Raw genomic sequence first — 18,744 nt, 5'->3', positions numbered from 1 at the left:
TCCCTCTTCTTCTGGGGAGAAGGGGTTCCTTTGGATCAAGTAAACATGGCAGGGGTGAGCTAATTGGTATTTGTTTATTGTTGCGGGCTTTCCATATAAACAGTTTCTTTGTCTTATACCTTTTGTTATCAATATTGTTGCTGTTACTGTTGGTTTCTTATCTCATTGCTGTTTCCAGTAAATTTTTCTTATCTCAGCCTGTGCCCATTGCCTTTTGTGCTTCCATTTGGAAGGGGAGGGGAGTGACCAGTGGCTTGGTTTTAGCGGGAGCACTAAATTGGAGAATACCATTCCTAAACCATGGCAATGGCTATATGCTTTTTAAGAAAGACAGGCCAGGAAGGTGAAGTGGTGGAGTTGCCATTTATGGAAGAAAGCACCTGAAATGTATGGAGCTCTGTCTAGTGGAGGATGATGAACAATCAAGAGTTTATGGGTTAGGATTAAAGGGCAGACTAGCAAGGGTGATGCTATTGTGGGTATTTGTTACAGACCACCTGATCAGGAGGAGGAAGTGGATGAGGCTTTTTACAGACAGCTTGAAGCAGCCTCATAGTCACAGGCCCTGGTTCCTGATTTCAACCACCTTTACATCTGCTGGACGAGCAACACTGCAAGGCACAAACAGTCCAGGAGGTTCTTGGGAAGCATTGACAATGACTTTCTGATACAGGTGGTAGAGAAGCCAACAAGGAAAGATTTGCTGTTGGACCTCATGCTAACAAACAAGGAAGGTCTCGTTGGAGATGTGAAGGCTGGGGGCAGCCTTGGCTACAGTGACCATGAGATTGTGGAGTTCAGTATCCTGTGAGGAAGAAGCAGGACAATAAGATTGCAACCCTGGACTTCAGGAGAGCTAACTTTGGCCTCTTCAGGACCTTCTTAGAAGAATCCCGTGGAAATATGTCCTAGAGGGAAGAGGGGTCCAAGAGAGCTGTTTAATATTCAAGGATCACTTAATCCAGGCTCAAGAACAGTGCATCCTCATGGGCAAGAAAGTGATCAAAAGGGGCAGAAGACCTGCATGGATTAACAAAGAACTCCTGTCAAAACTCAGACCATAAGCAGGAGATACACATGAGGTGAAAGCAGGGACAGGCCACCTGGGATGAATATAGGGATGTTGTCAGAGTATGCAGAAATGCAAAGGGGAAGGTGAAGGCCCATTTGGAATTAAATCTGGCTAAGGATGTCAAGGATAACAAGAAGGGCTTCTTCAAATACATCAATAACAAAAGGAATATTAGGGAACATGTGGGCCTGCTACTGAATGGAACAGGGACCCTTGAAACAGAGGTTGCAGACAAGGTGGAGTTACTGAACACCTTCTTTACTTTAATCTTCACTGCTAAGGCCATGTCTTAGGAATCCCTGGCCCAGGAGACCAGGGAGAAGGTCTGGAGAAAAGGAAGACTTTCCCTTGGTTGAGGAGGATTGAGTTAGAAACCATTTAGTCAACTTGACATCCACAAGTCCATGGGCCCTAATGGGATGCACCCACAAGTGCTGAAAGAACTGTTGGACATCATTGCTAGGTGTACTACTTTGGAAGCAAACTAGTGGGAGATTCCAAGTCGGAACTACAATTTATTAGGAAAATTAAAGGCAATAGTACAGAAACACTGGCTTAAACTGATAAAGTCAGAATATGACTTGACACCCTGTTGGTCAGGGTGGTGGTAGCAGTCTGATTAAATGGTGGCTACAGTCCCGTTGGAGTGATGGATGTGGATTTGTCGAAACGGTGATGCTGTAGAAAGGTCTGGTCCTTCTCTGGAGGTCCAGTGGTGGTTATTGAGCTCTTGTCCTCTGGGAATCCAGTGGTAGTGCCCCCATGGTGTTCCAAGCCTCAGGGCAGGGCATCTCACAATGTAATTCTGAGTCATGCTGTGAGACCTTCATGGCCCATTAACGGAGATGGCCCTCCATAGAGTGGCTGCTGCTGCCCCAGAGGGTGTTATCAGGGCAGAATCGTGGGGATGACAAAGAACACTGCCTCATCTATTTTAAGAGCTTACGTGGATGGTAATAGAATACATATTTTTGGTTACATCTTACTTTGTAACCCACGACACTAGGCCACTCTCAATCATCTTTCAAAGGTCATGGCAGTCAGGAGATGTGCCTGGGGACTGGAAGAAAGCAAATATCTCTCCAGTCTTCAAAAAGGGCAAGAAGGAGGGTCCAGGAAATTACAGGGCAGTCAGCCTCACCTCAATCCCTAGAAACATGATGGCACAGCTCACCCTGGAGGCCATCTCTAAGCATCTGGAAGACAAGAAACTGATCAGGAGCAGTCAGCATGTATTCACCAAAGGAAAATCATGCTTAACCAACCTGATTGCCTTCTATGATGGTACAACTGGATTGACAGATTGGGGGAGAGCAGTGGATATTGTCTTCCTGGACTTCAACAAGGCTTTTGATGCTGTCTCCCCTTGATATCCTCATAGGCAAGCTCAGGAAGTGCAGGCTGGATGAGTGGACGGTGAGGTGGATTGAGAACTGGCTGAATGGCAGGTCTCAGAGAGTTGTGATTAGTGGCACAGGGTCTTGTTGGAGGCCTGTAATTAGCAGTGTCCCCCAAGGGTTGATACTAGGTCCAGTATTGTTTAACTTGTTCATCAATGACTTGAATGAAGGTGTTAAGGAAACTTCCCTGTTTGACCATCCAGGAGCCATTCTGTCAGTCACGCTGGCACCACCTTAGCTGGGACCGAAGCCCCTTCGTAGTTACACACAGCACAGACAAGGTCTCTTTACTGGCTCAACCCCAGGTTTCCCAGAGCAGAGTCTCAGATGTCTCGATCCTTAAAATAATTTAATCATAGTGCTATAACAAAATAACAGCCCGAGCTGGTGCCTCCAGGGAGGGACCCCGAAAAAAGGAAACCCTGGGCTTTTATAACCTTACAGTCCATGTGTACCATGGTTTGGGGTCTTTTTGCTGAGTCATTGGCTCCTGCCTGTCTCTGAGAGTTGGGTCAGGTAGCCTGTTGTCTCAGTTTAGAGACAGGTTTTGGGAGAAAACACTCTGGAATGAGTGTTTCCTCAAAGAAAAATGGGTTTTAGCCATCCCTTCCTGCCGATATTAAATAAATATTGATCGGTGAAAGTGGGGGGAAAAAAAGAAGTTTACTTGACAGTGCCTACACGACACAAAAGAAATTAATAACTGTTAGATATTGAATCTTCAGACCCTTACCCGCACACACCCCCCACCCACAACAGAACAAACAAAGCTAGAAATGCCAGGGGAAGGGAAAAAACTCCACCAGCCACATGCTAGGGAAAAAAAAATGGCCAACAGCTTTGTCTCCTGTGAGGGAAGAAGAGTCCACACAGCAGGTTGGAGACGAGCAAAAAAACAGATGGGAACCTGGTGAACTCCGATGTTGTTGGTCTTCTCTTCGCTGCAGATGAAACTGGTGTATTTGAAAGTCCCTTCTTTTGCTGGCTCAGCTTTTCCTGAGGTCTGGCCAAGATAGGGTGTCCCTGGGCTTCCCCGCCAGTTGGCGCCGGTCAACGGTAGGATCTTGGACAAAAGCTAAGCCGAAGAGCTCCATAAGAAACCACAGAAGCCGCCAGAGGATACTGTTGCAGTCCAGGGAAAAACTTCTTGCTTTAGCTGACAACAAAGTAAGCAAAAAAGCAACAAAGTAACACACATCTGCCACATGCTGAGCATGCCAGAAGTGAGGGCTTGAAGAAAGCCTGTGGAGTTCCCCCAGCTCCCGCCCCACCCCTGTTGCGGTTTAGAGGATGTTACAGCAGACTTTACCCTAGAGCTTCTCTACCCAGCCCGGTTCAGCGCCTCAGTGCTCTAAACCCTCTGTCCCAGGGCAGACACTGCGCTCTCACTGGCCAGGGAGCCATAAGGCTAGCTCTGGTTCGTCTGCTTCCACAACCGGCGGTGATAAAGGAGGCGAGGAGGGTCTATGCGTTATGTCCATAGAAGATGTTTATTCGCATTGTGCAGCAGAGGCCAACGACCTCCTCGAGGCAGAGATGCCTCGAGGGCAAAGGCCTCACAGGCACAGCCACATGTGGAGCATAGACACACGTGGAGCATAGACAGCAAGACGGCGGAGGGTAAGGGGTTTTATAGGGAAACAGAGAGGGGCAGGGACAGCACACAGGCCCAGTGACCTCTGGGTACAGGGGAGGTACAGGGGCGGAGTTAGGAGTACAGGAACCAATAGGGGAAACCCGAGGGAGTGGCCAGGGGTTAGGGTATAGGAACCAATAGGGAAAACTGGGGGCGTGGCTAGGACTATGTGGAGTAGGGAAGGCAGGACAATAGGTGACAAGTACAGTCGTTAAGAAAGGGGTGTGGGGAACTTGCAGCTATTATCACAATATTTCCCCATTTTTTAATAAATTAAAGAAGGAAAGGCTTTTCCTAAAAGCTTTCATAGCAAATTTTTAAACAACAGGAAAATGGTAAAACAACATAATGTAAAGCAATGACAAAATTAGTTTTGCTGTGAGTATGGGGAAAACGATGATGCAGCTGGCTGATTTTGATGTTGGAGTTTAGTACAGGTTGAATTTTCGGACTGCAGTTATGTTTCTAGTCTGTTTTTCTTTTGCTGGGGCTGCTAAGATGAAGGTAGGGTTTGCAGCAGCAACGGGGTTGTCACCGAAGTCTTTCTCAGCTTAGGAGAGGGAGAAAACTTTGGACGCAGTGCAGCTCCACTGGGTGACACACAGCTCTTCCCTGCTGTGGCTCTGCCGGGTCTGGAACAGTTCCTCTAGGCTCTAGCACGGCCGGACGGCAGCACAGCTTCAGGGACTGCTCTGGCACAGCTCCACTAGGCTCCGGGGGCAGTGTCTGCCGCGGGGAGCTAGAGATGCGGCCCCACTGGCTCCTCTGAGCCTGCCGCGGGCAACTGGAGGTGCAGCTCCGCTCTCGGCCAGGCCATAGCTGCTTCTGGCTGAGAGGGAACACCTGGGAGGATGGGAGGAGGGGCCCGCACCGAAGAGAAACACTCAGATGGGGAAGGATCTGTAACCGAAGGGAACGCTCACCGACGCGGGGGGAGGGGCTACAACGGAACACGAGGGATGCAGGGGGCGGGGCTTTGGCAAGCCCGGGAAAATTTCAAGGGGAAGAAGACAACATGGCGTGCCTGACCATGCGGCCGGCACCATATTGGAAAACACATGGAGTTAGCTCGGCTGAGGTTTGGGGCACAGGAAAGGAGGTTAGCAGGGATCTCGAGTTAGAGTGATCAGTTCTAACCCGGGAAAGGGACAGGAGAGGCTGAAAAACGTATGATCAGCTGTCTCCTGAAGGACAGAGGGGGAGCACGAGCTGGTGGAGGAGGGGGTGCCACCAACACATGGCCGGCACCATGTTGGGGGATACATGCAGGGGAAGGTGCTTATTAGGGAGAGAACAAGGGTTTTTCACTGCCAGATAACTAAATAAAACAAAACACAGATTAGTTTACTTTATCTCTCGCGCGCAAAAACTTCCCACACAACAGCTGATTCCCCATTCCTTATAAAATATGTCTAATTTTATAAGAAAAACTTCTCCCAAAATGGGGGCACAAAACTTAGGTCTCCCCTTGTTAGAAGTGGGTTTTTTCTTGTCGAGATTTCGCATGGAGCGCGACTCCCTTCACCTCGACAAGACACCACCTCTAACCCTCCACCCACCCCGAGGCAAAAAGAACAAACTCAAAAGAAAAAAGGGACCCCCGTACCAAGCCGACCAGGCCTTCACCGGCTCCCCTCCCAAGGGGCTTTCCAGAGGGCTTACCAAGCACGGAGAATCAAAAAAAAAGCACTCGGGATGGTCCACCGCCGTTCGGCCGACCTCCTTGAAAAGCGCGACTTTTTTCCAGAGGCTACCGGCCGCCCCTTCGGTCTTTTCGCTGAATGCAAGCTTCTCGTCGGGGAAATGGCTTCCCAAATGCGACTACTCCCCTGCCGCAGTTGCGGCTGCAGGGGGACGCTTTCCAGGGTGGCTTCTGCCCCACGTTGGGCGCCACACCCCCAGGCTCAAAGCAACAGGACTTATTTCTGGGCATAAAGCAGACAATCAGGCATAGAGTGTCATCATAAAATCACCCCAAGACACCTGTGCAGGTCCCTGTGCCCTTTGTTATGCACAGGTCGGTGCCAGTTCACAGTCCCTTGCCTTGGGCTCCCCCACCCAGAGCTCAACTGGCAGCTCGCACTGCAGCTGCACACCAAGCTGTCTGCACTACATGTATTCCTCAACAAAGGGAGAGAGTGCCTACTCAGCAAGTACTGACAATACAAAAATGGGAGTGGCTGATATTCCAGAGGGCTGTGTTGCCATTCAGAAGGACCTCAACAGGTTGGAGATGTGGGCAGAGTGGAACTTTTTGAAATTCAACAAAGGCAAGTGCAGGGTGCTGCACCTGGGGAGGAATAACCCCATGCACCAGTAAAGGCTGGGGGTGACCTGCTGGAAAGAAGCTCTGCAGAGAAGGACCTGGGGGTCCTGGTGGACAACAAGCTGTCCATTGTTGCTGTGGCTCTGGCTCAGCTGAGTGTCCCTAGCCCACTGCACAGTGGCAATGCCCCACGGGACGAGTCATGGGAGTAAAGCACCCCTAACTAAAAGGGGTGCTCCTAGAGAGCCTTGGAATGAAGCTATTGGTCCAGCTCGTCTCCCCTCCCACATTACATATAAAGATAGATTCTGGAAAGTTCTCCTTTGCCAGTGCCGTGTTCTGTGATTGGAAAGTTCAAAGTTCTGTACCCTCCTCCCTTATTCCCTCATAAGATGGTCCTTTCGGTTTCCCCCCTCCCTTTTTCCCCCGCTATAAAACCGGCAACACAACGCAGAATCCCCGCTTTCAGCTCGCCGATCCAGTCCCCATCCCGTTCCTCCCTCCATCTCCCCTTATCCTATTAATAAACCTCCTGGACCGCCAATCCGACTGCCTGCATTTCTTGCTTCTGCTACCGATCTCTGGATCGCACGGTTTACTCTAGAGTTCTGCCGCTCCTGGCTGCCTCGCCCGCCCCCAAGAGCGGGCTGCCCCGCCAGGGCTCTGATTCCGCAGCTAGCCCGATCATGAACTGAGCTTGGGGTCTGGAACCCCATCAGTCCATGAGCCAGCATATGTGTCCTTGTGGCCAAGAGGCCAATAGTATCCTGGGGTGCATTAGGAAGAACCTTGCCAGCAGGTCAAGGGAGGTGATCCTGTCCCTCTACTCAGCCCTGGTGAGGCCTCACCTGAAGTACTGTGTCCAGTTCTGGGCTCCTCAGGACAAGAGAGACATGGAGCTCCTGGAGGGCGTCCAGCAGAAGGCTATGAAAATGATTAGGGGACTGGAGCACCTCACTTATGAGGAAAGGCTGAGGGAGCTGGGCCTGTTCAGACTGGAGAAGACTGAGAGGGGACCTTATTAATGTATATAAGTATCTGATGGTGTGTTCTAGGTTGCAATATAGATGTAGTTAAGTATTCTATTACCACCAGCTGTAGGCCGTTAGCTGCTATCACCTGCTAAAGACCCACTCCGGATGACAGGCAATGGGCCATCCGTTAGCTGTTACCAGCTGCTAATGACCCACCCCCCATGACAGGCAATGGGCCATCAGGGACCCACCGTGTGACTCATGGACTTATCTCATCCCATTGTGAGATGCTCTGCCCAGGAGGGAGGAGCCAGGTGTTCCCACGTGGATATAACCTGGCCTTGGAACTGCCTGAGCTAGCCCTGTCTACTGGGTTCCCAGAGGACGAGAGCTACCACTGGATCTTCAGCTGGAGACTAGACCTTCACAGGATTGTTGCCCGAACCGAGGAAACACAAAACAACCGAAGTTATTTTATGCGGTGCTTTATTGAGGGCCCTGGGGACCTGAGGACTAATGTCCAAAGTCAGAGCCCCAACCTTTTACAAAATCACTGAGTATATATATGTTTTCTTTCCAAATTGCTTCATCTCAACGAATTTGATTTCTAGACACATCTACCTGATTTATGATTACATTGTGACTTTGTTTTTCGTTAACTGAACATTCTTTATCATCATTAATCTACTACACCCTGTTAGATAAGTCACACACTTCACTTAGTAGATCACTTAAATAAACAAACTGTTCTATAGCTACACATTCCTTAGATAAGTCTTTCTACCCTCCTCAGTATGCTCTATTGATCCTTTTGATCGCTACTGGCAACTTCGCTACACAACACTGTTTACACTCAGGCCTACTGATCCCTCCAAGCCTTAGCATGACTACTACTAAAGTTTTTATTCATGGTTTTGCAACAGGATCACCGCTTCAACTGGACTACTTCAGTTGGACTGCTACCACCACCCTAACAGGGTGTTAGGTTGTATCTGACTTTGTCAGTGCTTTTCCTTGTATTATTTAACTTATTTTTAATTTCAATCTGGACTTGTGATCTCCCACTGGTTTGTTTTCAAACCAAGACATATTTTGGTGCCCAATGTGGGGCACGACCTGGGGAAACTCAGAAATCCTATCACCATGATGCTCAGCTTATCTATATGGGTACTGTATCTCGCTCTCTATATTTTTCCTCAAATGGGATACTATCTGCCCGTCGTATTGCTCCTGTTGCGACCAGGAAATGGCATGAGAATTGCTCTATTGGTTTATTATGCCTATGGCATGGTTACCTGTGAGGCAATGAACACCATTCGTTATATATACTCGACTTTGTCTGCCTGGCCTAACCTGAGCTGCTTCGTCTGGGACCTCCTCAGCAATCGCACCCAGCCTCTGGGGCTAGGAAGAAAGAGCGGTTTCTTCCAACATTTCAGGTCAGGCACAGCTGTCCTTGACAATATTGAGTTCTCCCTGGATGCTAAGGATGGCATAATCTTCCTGTCAGTTCTGTTTTCCTTTTTCTCTGCGACCAGCACCGTGTACCTCATGCTGAAGATCAGAACAATATTTTGTCTTCTTGAGGAGGAGAAACAAAGCAAATCAGAACAGCCGAAGCCCGTAGCAGTTGCCCCCGTCCAGAAAAAGAAATCAAAGAGCAAATCAGTCCGCATAGCGACTGATGAGGATGCGGCAGGACCATCTCACCAAGCAGAAGAGACAGAGCCGGAGATTATCACTCGCTCTCTATCCCTGGGGGAGCTGCGTGACCTACGGAGGGAATTCACCCGGCAGGCAAACGAGTCCATCTTAACCTGGCTGCTCGGTATCTGGGACGCCGCAGCTAACGACACCATTCTGGATGGAAGTGAGGCCAGGCAACTGGGATCCCTGTCCCAGGATGTGGTCATTGACCAGGGGATTGGGAAAACCCAGGAAACTCTCAGCCTCTGGCAGCGATTGCTGGCGAGTGTACGGGACAGATACTTCTGCAAAGAAGACCTCCAGATGCACCAAAGAAAATGGAACACAATAGAACAAGGTATCCGATGCCTGAGGGAATTGGCCGTGCTAGAGATCATTTTCTCAGAAAACGAGAGATTCCCCAAGAGCCCAGATAATGTCCAGTGCACTTCACAAATGTGGCTAAGATTCGCGCGGCTTGGACCAGAGATATACTCTCGTTACCTGGCAACACTGCAGTGGAGGGAAGGTGAAGAAGACAAGGTGGGCGTGTTAGCAAACATACTGAGAATTTACGAGGACACTGTCACCGCTCCACTACGCACCCAGGTCTCATCAGTGGAAACAAACCTGGCCGAGCAAGTCCGGAGCTTGATTGAAGAGAATCAGAAACTAAGGAAAGAGCTCAAAGAAGGATTTTTCCATGCCACACCAAAACCAACCCGAGTCTCTGCCATCAGGAGCAGACGTCCCCCAGCCAAGGAAAGAAGACAAACTCCACGACGTGACCTCTGGTTTTTCCTGCAGGAGCATGGGGAAGACATGAGAAAGTGGGATAGGAAACCCACCTCCTCCTTAGCAGCCCGGGTACGTGAATTGAAAAGAGAAACATCCACTTCAGGAGGCTCATCTAGGTACAACACTGCCCCAGTCTCTTGTGGACAGAACCCCAGACAGAATGGAAATGATAATATGACTGATCCTCTTGAAGGGACCTCAGGAACACATTTACAGGAGAAGAACATCATGCACCAAAAACAGGATTAGAGGAGCCCTGCCTCTAGCCAGGTAGAGGAAAGGGATAATCGGATCTATTGGACTGTGTGGATCCGATGGCCTGGCACGTCTGACCCACAAAGATACATGGCTTTGGTTGATACCGGCGCTCAGTGCACCCTGATGCCATCCAGGTATGTGGGGACCGAATCCATTTCTATTTCTGGGGTGACAGGAGGATCCCAGCAGCTGACTGTACTGGAAGCTGAAGTGAGTTTAACTGGGAATGAGTGGCAGAAACATCCCATTGTGACTGGTCCAGACGCCCCATGCATCCTCGGCATAGACTATCTCAGGAGTGGATATTTCAAGGACCCGAAGGGACATCGCTGGGCTTTTGGGATAGCAGCCATAGAGACGGAAGACATAAGACAACTGAATACCCTGCCTGGTCTCTCAGACAACCCATCTGCTGTAGGACTGCTGAGAATTGAAGAACAGCGGGTACCAATCGCTACAGCAACAGTGCACCGCCGGCAATACCGCACTGACAGAGACTCTGTGGCCCGAATCCATAAGATGATTCGGGAACTGGAGAGCCAAGGGGTGGTCAGCAAGGCTCACTCACCCTTTAACAGCCCTATATGGCCAGTGCGTAAGTCCAGTGAAGAATGGAGACTGACGGTGGATTACCGTGGCCTGAATGAAGTCACACCACCACTGAGTGCTGCTGTACCGGACATGTTGGAACTTCAGTATGAGCTGGAATCCAAGGCAGCAAAGTGGTATGTGACCATTGATATTGCCAATGCCTTTTTCTCCATTCCTCTGGCAGCAGAGTGCAGGCCTCAGTTTGCTTTCACCTGGAGAGGTGTGCAGTACACATGGAACCGACTGCCCCAGGGGTGGAAGCACAGTCCCACCATCTGCCATGGACTGATCCAGGCTGCATTGGAAAAGGGTGAGGCTCCAGAACATCTGCGGTATATTGATGACATCATTGTGTGGGGGGACACAGCAACGGAAGTATTTGGGAAAGGAGAGAAAATCATCAGAATTCTCCTGGAAGCCGGTTTCGCCATCAAGAAGAGTAAAGTCAAGGGACCTGCCCGAGAGATCCAGTTCCTGGGAGTAAAGTGGCAAGACGGACGGCGTCAGATTCCTTCTGAGGTCATCAATAAGATCACCGCCATGTCTCCACCAACCAACAAGAAAGAAATGCAAGCTTTCCTAGGCGCCATAGGCTTTTGGAGAATGCACATCCCTGAGTATAGCCAGATCGTGAGTCCTCTCTACCTCATAACCCGCAAGAAGAACGATTTCCACTGGGGCCCTGAACAGCAGCAAGCCTTCACCCAGATCAAACAGGAGATCGCTCATGCGGTAGCCCTTGGCCCAGTCAGGACAGGACCAGAGGTAAAGAATGTGCTTTACTCTGCAGCCGGGAGCCATGGTCTGTCCTGGAGCCTTTGGCAGAAGGTGCCCGGTGAGACCCGAGGGTGACCACTGGGATTCTGGAGTCGAAGTTACAGAGGGTCTGAAGTCAACTACACTCCCACCGAGAAAGAAATCTTGGCAGCTTACAAAGGAGTCCAAGCCGCCTCAGAGGTGATCAGCACAGAAACACAACTTCTCCTTGCACCCCAACTGCCAGTGCTGGGGTGGATGTTCAAGGGAAGGGTTCCCTCTACCCACCATGCCACTGATGCCACGTGGAGCAAATGGATTGCCCTCATCACACAGCGCGCCTGTATTGGAAACCCGAATCGCCCTGGGATGCTGGAAATCATAACAAACTGGCCTGAAGGTGAGACTTTTAAATTATCTTCAGAAGAAGCAGAGGAGCAAGTAGCACGTGCCGAGGAAGCACCCCCGTATAACGAGCTGCTGGAGAGTGAAAGACACTATGCCCTGTTCACCGATGGTTCCTGCCGAATTGTAGGCGCAGATCGGAAATGGAAAGCTGCAGTATGGAGCCCCACACGACAAGCTGCACAGGCTACCGAGGGACAAGGTGGATCGAGTCAGGTCACAGAGCTTAAAGCCATCCAACTGGCTTTGGATATTGCCGAACGAGAGAAATGGCCAAGGCTCTATCTCTACACTGACTCCTGGATGGTAGCCAACGCGCTATGGGGATGGCTAGATCGCTGGAGAAAGGCTAACTGGCAGCGCAGAGGAAAACCCATCTGGGCCGCTGAGATTTGGCAGGACATCGCCGCCCGGGCAGAAAAGCTGACCGTGAAAGTTCGACACGTGGATGCACATGTACCTAAGAGTCGGGCTAATGAAGAGCATCGTAACAACGAGCAGGTGGACCGAGCTGCCAAGGTGGAAGTGTCACAGGTGGATCTGGACTGGCAGCACAAAGGAGAATTATTTCTAGCTCGTTGGGCCCATGATGCCTCTGGTCATCAAGGGAGAGATGCGACATACAGGTGGGCTCGTGACCGAGGGTGGACTTGACCATGGACAACATCTCACAGGTCATCCACAGCTGTGAGACTTGCGCTGCAATCAAACAGGCCAAGCGGGTGAAGCCTCTGTGGTATGGTGGACGATGGTCAAAGTACAGGTATGGGGAAGTATGGCAAGTTGACTACATCACACTTCCCCAAACCCGCCAAGGAAAGTGCTACGTGTTGACCATGGTGGAAGCAACCACGGGATGGTTAGAGACCTAGCCTGTGCCTCATGCTACTGCCCGGAACACCATCTTGGGTCTGGAAAAGCAAGTCCTGTGGAGACATGGTACCCCTGAGAGAATCGAGTCTGACAATGGAACCCATTTCAAGAATGGCCTCATAAGCACCTGGGCTAGAGAACACGGAATTGAATGGATATACCATATCCCCTATCATGCACCAGCTGCCGGGAAAGTTGAACGGTGCAATGGACTACTTAAGACAACTTTGAAGGCACTTGGCGGGGGAACCTTCAAAAATTGGGAACTGAACTTGGCAAAGGCCACCTGGATGGTTAACACAAGAGGTTCTATCAATCGAGCCGGTCCTGCCCAGTCCAAACCTTTGCACATAGTGGATGGAGATAAAGTCCCTGTGGTACATATAAGAGGTTTTTTAGGAAAGACTGTTTGGATTAGTCCTACCTCAGGCAAAGGCAAGCCCATCCGTGGGGTTGTTTTTGCCCAAGGACCTGGGTATACTTGGTGGGTGATGCAGGCAGATGGGGAAACCTGTTGTGTACCACAAGGAGACCTTATCTTAAGTGAGAACTCTGTAGATGGTAATAGAATTAGGGGCGGATAATGTCCTAGGTTGCAATATAGATGTAGTTAAGTATTCTATTACCACCAGCTGTAGGCCGTTAGCTGCTATCACCTGCTAAAGACCCACTCCGGATGACAGGCAATGGGCCATCCGTTAGCTATTATCAGCTGCTAATGACCCACCCCCCATGACAGGCAATGGGCCATCAGGGACCCACCGTGTGACTCATGGACTTATCTCATCCCATTGTGGGATGCTCTGCCCAGGAGAGAGGAGCCAGGTGTTCCCATGTGGATATAACCTGGCCTTGGAACTGCCTGAGCTAGCCCTGTCTACTGGGTTCCCAGAGGACGAGAGCTACCACTGGATCTTCAGCTGGAGACTAGACCTTCACAGGATCACCGCTTCAACTGGACTACTTCAGCTGGACTGCTACCACCACCCTAACAGGGTGTTAGGTTGTATCTGACTTTGTCAGTGCTTTTCCTTGTATTATTTCACTTATTTTTAATTTCAATCTGGACTTGTGATCTCCCACTGGTTTGTTTTCAAACCAAGACATGGTGTCAAGAGGATGGAGCCAGGCTCTTCTCATTGGTTCCAAACAATAGAACGAGAGGCAAGGATCATCTAGTCCAACTATCTGACCAATTCAGAGATGACCAAAATTTAAAACATGCTGTTAAGGGTATTGTCCCAATGTCTCTTAAACACTGACAGGCTTGGGGCATCAACCACCTTTCTAGGAAGCCTCTTCCAGAGTTTGACCACCATCTGTATAAAGAAACACTTCCTAATGTCAAGTCTAAATGTCCCCTGGTGCAGCTTTGAGCCATTCCCACACGTCCTGTCACTGGATACCAGAGAGAAGAGATCAGCACCTCCCTCTCCTCTTCCCCTCCTCAGGAAGCTGTATAGAGCAACGAGGTCACACCTCAGCCTCTTCTCCAAACTAGACAAGCCCATAATCTTCAGCCACTCCTCAGAGGACATTCCTTCCAGCCCGTTCACCAGCTTTGTTGCCCTCCTCTTGGGGGCACTTCAAGGACCTTTACATCCTTTTTTAATTGTGGGGCCAAGAAGTGCACACAATACTCAAGGTGAGGCTGCACCAATGATAAATACAGAAAGATAAGCAACTCTTTTAACTGGCTGGTTATGCTGTGTTTCATGCACCTGGGAACACGGTTTGCCCTCTTGGCTGCCAAGGCTCACTGCTGACTCTGATTGAGCCTGCTGCTGACCAGCACCCCCAGATCCCTTTCTGCAGGGCTACTCTACAGCCACTTCTCTCCCAATTTATACTTGTGCCTGGTGTTGCTCCATCCTAGGTGTAGAATACAGCATTTGTTCTTGTTAAATTTCATCCCCTTGATCATAGCCCAATGCTCCAATCTATCTAGATCTCTCTGCAAGTCCTCTCATGCCTCGAGAGAGGCAGCAGCACCTCCGAGTGTAGTATCATCAGCAAACTTGCTAATTGTGCATTCAACTTCTGCATCCAGACTCCCAAAATCTTTGGTAGATGATTGTGAGGGATCCTGCCATAACATCCATTAGCTCCTTCAGAATTCTGGGATGAATCCCATCTGGCCCCATGGACCTGTGAACATTCAGCTGATACAGCTCTTCCCTTACAATTTTAGTGTCCACAAATGGAAAGTCACTGTTCCCACATTCATGGTCCTCTGACTCAGGGGACTGGGCAGCCCAAGGACTATCAATATTATTAAAGATTGAAGCAAAAAAAAGCATTGAATTCCTCTGCTTCTTCTTCATTTCTATTAGTCTGGTGACCATCTTCAACAAGTATCAGTCCAATATTTTCTTTAGACCTCCACTTTCTATTAACATACTTTAAGAAAGCCTTTCTTGTCTGAAACAACACTGGCCAGTTTCAACTCTGAGATTTGACCTTTCATATCTTGTCCCTGCATATATGAAACACAGTTCTGTAATCTTCCTGTGCAGTCTGACCTTGGTTCTAGAGATCATGTAATTTCTTTTTCCTTCTGATCTCCTTGTTCAGCCAAGCTGGTCTTATGCCCCATTTTCTTGACTTGTGACACTGGAATTGCCTGTTCCCATGCTTTTAAAGGTGGTTCTTGAAGACTGACCAGCACTCATGGACCCTTAAGCCCTCTAAAGCAGATTCTTAGGGTACTCTGATAAATAACTCACTCAATAGCTTAATGTTTGCTCTCTTGCAGTCCAGGGTAGCAACTCTGCTGTCTTTTTTTCTCATTACACTGAGAATTTTAAACTCAACCATTTCATGACCAGTGTGGTCAAGACATCCACCTACCATCACATCTCTTATTGTTGCCTAAGACAAAAGGAAAAACCTTGCAACAGTGTTAAAGTAGTTAGATAAAAAGTAGATCTTGAATGAAAGCTTTCAGGTGAACAAATATGGCTATATGCACACATGATAAAAGATTTCTACAATTTTTATAAGGTTAACTAATTAGTATATCTAGCAGGCACATCCAATCAGAGATCAGTTCCCCCAGTAGCCCACCTCTGGGTCTCCCCCTTTGGAGTTATTCCAGGGGCTTTTTTTCCCTATTTCTTGTTATGTCTCTCAGGTGCTGGTGGAAAACAAAATGTCCTTGTTAGAAATTCCCTTATTGAGAATAAGACCAAACAGAATTTCAGGAATGTGTTAGCAAGGGTTTGCTTATTGTTCTAAAATGTGATAAAGGGCAGAAAAAGTACTTGAATATATATAACTATGTATTAACAGTCTACAAAGCTATAAACATATGAAAACGATATAAAAAGCAAAAATCTTTAGGCACCACCATGAGTCCTTTATTCACAAATAGCAAGTCTAGGAGGGTATCTTTCATAGTTGGCTCACTGAGTGACTGTTATCTCCTACAAACTTCAGTAATTTCCAAGACCTGCTGGTCACAGTGAGGCGCAGATTGACTCCACGACTCAAATAGTTATGAAGTAGGTATGCATTTATTCCAGCTGGGATGCATGGGGTTAGCCCCTCCAAAGGCATGCACACCGTCAGCAGCACTTCACTAGGTTTATATTAGGTTACAGGTTACATATGCATAAAGTTACACAATGTCCCTATACATATTCATTACCTATCCCCGCTACGTATTATAATGAGTTCAAAGTTCATTTAAATATGTTTGCGCAAACACAGTGCCACAGATTAATTGTGAGCCAGGATCCCAAAGATTAATGAGGGGCAAAGTTAGTAGTCTTCCTCAAAATAAACTCATCACCCTTTTCCCTTGCGCATGCTCCCTTGGTTCTTGGTCCAAGTCCAAGCCTTAGAACTAGTACCTAAGAACTTAGAACTTGTACCAGTTCTGGGGTCCGAGAGCAGGATGTTCAGTCACACTCAGTAGTTTTTCTCAATTATTTGGCTCTCTTATCTCTATCCTCCCCGATACTAGGTAGGTACAAAATCATTAAGCGAATAATACATTGTCTTCAGCAAGCAAAACTTAGTAAATCATTATCCAATCTCTGACCTTCTAAATCTGTTCAAAAATTATTATTATCCAGCTTCTAGTTCCCTTAAATTAGTAAATTCTAGCCCCCCTAAATCAACAGCAGTATGATATTCCCAGTTGATGTCTGGGAAGTTGAAACCTCCTATAAGGACAAGGGCTACCGATCCAATTAGGTTTGGAAATAATTCCTCTGGTTACAAGGAAAAAAAAATATGGGCTAATAATCATCCCCCAAGCCTAATGTCAACAAATTTCAATATATTACTGTGGCAACGCAGATTCTTTCCCATGGGAACTTTTCTCTTCTTCTTCCTATGTTTTATAAATAAAGATAAAGTTTTTGTGTTATTGAAACAGTCTTTTGGAAGATAGGCAGCTCAAGCCTGGCCAATCGGCCTAGGGGGAGGTTTTGAATTGGCCCAATCCAAATGACCTGTGAAAGTCTATATAAGTTGTTAAAATAAATAATAAATGCAGAATTCTTGATCACCCGAGAAAGCCTCTCGACTTTTCACTCTGCTAGCGGTCCAACAGCGACATCTGGTGACCACCGATGCGTACTGCATGCAACTAAGGTACACCACCCTTCCCATCCCGAGCCCCTCCCCCCCGCCTGCAGCGCGGCGTGGCACAGTCCCGATATGGCGATGGATTCTCCCACGCCTAAGGACGAACTTTAACGAGCCTTTCTGAAGGACCCTTGGGGTGATCCAGCGGCAGCCAAGACACTGCAGGTCGCTCATGACTTGCTGACGTGGGTTTCAGAGAACGCGGTCCCGGGGGTCTGGGAGATGGACATGGACTGTTCTTCTTGGCTCAGTGTTGGGAAGTCCTTGTATAAAGAGATGATATTTGGAGACCAGAAAACAATCTGCCTCCATGGAACATAGAGGGAAATTTGGGACGCGTTGAAGGGACAGGAATTTTACAATGCAGAGATAGAGGCTTTAAAAGGTCTAGAATCTCTGCTTTCGGTCGATGAACGGCACACGAAAGACATGCCAACTCAAACCGACCCTGACGTCCCATAGTCAGCAGATGGAGCCACAAAGAGCGAGTATACTTCTCCAAATGACCTTCCCAATCGCATTTATGTCCACCCAAATGAACAACTGGCTGAGATGCTGAAAAAAGAGGGGCCGAGGACCGGGTCTGAGGTGTCGGCGGTGAGGGGAGTCCCCCCTCCCCTGCCTCTGCGCAATGGTCTGGCCCCAGTTCCCCCCCACCCCCGCAAAATGGTGCTGACCCGGCCCCCCCTCGTGGGCAGCTGCCGCGGGTCGCGGCGGCCGAGCGGGCTGTCTCGGCAGTGTGGACTGAGAGAGCAGAGACGGGTGATGAGTCCACGGTGCGGGCGGGAAGAAACATACCTCTGTTCCGTTCGGAACAGCTGCGGATTTGGCCGCCCCGCCCCCTGCATGGTCCCGGCCGCCGCGAATGCAGACGCAGGAGCGGGCGAGTCCGGTGTTCCGCCGGGCCCAGGCGGGCCGGCACCAACTGTGCCACTGGCTGCAGCCGGTGCGCGGGACCCGGTGCAAGCTCCAACTGCGGTCCCCGCCCGGCTTCTGGGTCCAGCCGTCATTTTGGCCAGGCAGGGAAGGGAAAAGAAGCCTCTAGCAGGCGGTGCTTCTGCTGTAGGGAATTTGATTGACATTTCCACAGAAGCCATGCCGGGACAGCCTTCCTGTGGTTCAGACGCACGGGACTCCGAGCCGAACACAGAGGAGCCTCCTCCATCTCGGCTTTTAAAGGATTTACTGGCCGAAGTGGCCAGAATCCGCCGAGATATGGCGGAGCTCTGCTCACGGAAAGTCCAGTGCGCAGGCTGGATTGGGCCAGAAGTCCCCATCTCAGGAGCCCAGAAAGGGTCTGGGCTTCCTGCTGATGCAGCAGCCAACATGGCAGTGGTGGCGCGGGGACACTTAGGACACGGACAGGTACCGATCCTTCTGACGGGTTCAGTGGCGAATGCAGCCTTGGCACAGCGTGCTGGAGCTGTGCCGGC

At 49.2% G+C, this 18,744-nt stretch overlaps 1 long non-coding RNA gene across 1 annotated transcript; it reads right to left on the bottom strand.

Annotated features, from left to right (window-relative positions):
• Positions 1 to 1,576: 1,576 nt before the first annotated feature.
• Positions 1,577 to 18,542, bottom strand: LOC146425570 (uncharacterized). The gene is made up of 2 exons (XR_014846477.1): positions 18,110 to 18,542; positions 1,577 to 3,628 (listed from the first exon to the last, which is right to left on the bottom strand). It is a non-coding gene; the product is annotated as an uncharacterized LOC146425570 (long non-coding RNA).
• Positions 18,543 to 18,744: the final 202 nt, after the last annotated feature.

This window comes from Lichenostomus cassidix, chromosome W (assembly GCF_008360975.1).
Source record: "Lichenostomus cassidix isolate B80296 chromosome W, HeHo_3.0, whole genome shotgun sequence".
Classification (NCBI taxonomy): Eukaryota; Metazoa; Chordata; class Aves; order Passeriformes; family Meliphagidae; genus Lichenostomus; species Lichenostomus cassidix.
This window is presented reverse-complemented; position numbering and strand designations above follow the sequence as displayed.